Raw genomic sequence first — 2,215 nt, forward strand, 5'->3', positions numbered from 1 at the left:
ACAATCAGACATTACTGCGATGCAAGATTATCAATCAGACTTGAAAAGTTTTGTTAGTCTACTGAGGTTTTATTTTGGAAAGCTAATATAATGATTCTTGTCTTGTGTTGGTAGATATGAAGGTTTTTTAGACATCATCCTAGACTAGAAACTAAAAAATGTTGGGTACTCTGTATATACTCTTATGTCTAAGTAGGAGATATTTTAAGCCTTTCTTTCGAGTCCTGTTCCTTGCTTGTTTGTGGGATTTGAATTGGACTCATGTCATTCTTAGCACATCCTTTATTATTTTAGATTCTATTGCACTTAATACTAGTTTTTAAACCTGTGCACTGCACGGGTGGTAACGAAAAGTGTTATTAAAAGTAAAACCTTACGTATTTTATTGGATTTAGTAAATTGCTAAATTTTAGAAAATTTCATTTTGTCTATTGATACACTTTGAAAAGTTTATTTTGCTTAATTTTATTTGAAATATTTTGTTTTTTTTCCTCGACTTTTTAACTTATGAGAGCTGAAATCTGAGAAGTGGATATAAAATTATTGTGGATTTCATAACCTGTTTATCTACACAATATACATTTAATTTTACTCATTGTTATACGCTTTTTATCAAATCTCTACCTTCTCTCTCATTTTTTTCTCCCACCCACCATCGTCTGGACGTTTGGAAGTAGCGTTAACTATCATTGACCGACCACCTCGAGACCCATCAGCACACCCTCCACCGCAGTGGTGACCGCGCCCAACATCTCAGACCACGACATCCTTTTCAACCCTATCTCAGCAGCCAGCAGCTACCAACAACTGATCACCACCTTGGAATCCATATCCCACGTCCTCCAACAACTTTCCTCCTTTTGCCTCCATTATCCCAGGCCCAACCCATGCGTGAATCTTAACCCTTTTCGTAACCAAACCCAGTCCAATCAAATAATTTTGAAAATTTAGGCTTTACTGAACTTCAAATTTCGATTTTGTCACATAAGATGATTTTTTTATATAGTCTAATCAAGTTTCGGATCAGATTTTTTTTTGTAGATGGATCGAGTATAGATTTGGAATGAATATGGATTTGAAAAAAGTATAATGAATCGGGTATGGATTTTGAAATATTTGGAAATGGATCAGTGATCCAATAAGTGGATCTGGTTTGGATATCGCAAAACCTGATCCAACCCGATCCATTGTCATCTCTAATTATTATGCTACTTACAAAAATACGCACCAACCATCACCGCCCCTCCCATGCTCATCGGCTGCTAGATGAAGTCGAATCACATTATCCCCACCCACCCAGACAGACTTCAACCTCCCAGAACTGCCACATATATCCTCTTAGACCCGCTTATGCACCCATCTAGACCCGTCTCTAGCCATCCTCCCGCCCTTTTTTCGCCTCCTTACGTACCCAACAACCATTGCTCCCTCGATTACATGCATGTCAGCCACCACATGAATCTAGGTCCTCTTTCTTTTTTCCATCCTAGCCACACTTTCCCATAACCTTGCACAACCCTAAATTAATTATTATAACTCCTTAATTTGATATAATCGATACATGCATAATATTATCTTCGTACATGTATTATGATTCAAGCATAATCGTGTTAGTTGTATATTTAGCCCCATTACTTTGCCTAATTGTGAAATTAAACCCAATAAGTTTAGATTGTAGTGATCAGGCCCCATAAGTTATATAAAAGATGAAATTAAACCCCTTACCTAAAATCTCATGGGAAATTCAATATATCATATATAAAAAGTGAAATTGATTATACTTGATATAAAATATACAATTAAAATTTAAAAAAATTAACAAATAAAATCATAATCTAAAATGAATTAACATCAATTAAAGAAGATTTTAAATTATTTTGTAAAAAAAAATATTTAAATTTTATAAATGAACTAAATATATTTCCAAAATATTTAACAATTCTTTAAAAAAATATACCATATATATATACTCCCTCCGATCTAGACAGATGGTAACACTTACCTAAAATGGATGAACCACACCAATGGTAACATACCATATTTGACATGAAAAAGGACTAAATTACCCTTACATCCACTACATATTTACAACTTTATCATCTACTTTTTTTTAGGTGAAATGTGAGTATGTATATTGATATTCCAAAAAAAGAAACTATTCCCAATTTACACTTTACCAAAAACTGGAAACACAACTCAAAGGCAACAAAATCAA

This window comes from Silene latifolia, chromosome 2, assembly GCF_048544455.1.
Source record: "Silene latifolia isolate original U9 population chromosome 2, ASM4854445v1, whole genome shotgun sequence".
In the NCBI taxonomy this organism is placed as follows: Eukaryota; Viridiplantae; Streptophyta; class Magnoliopsida; order Caryophyllales; family Caryophyllaceae; genus Silene; species Silene latifolia.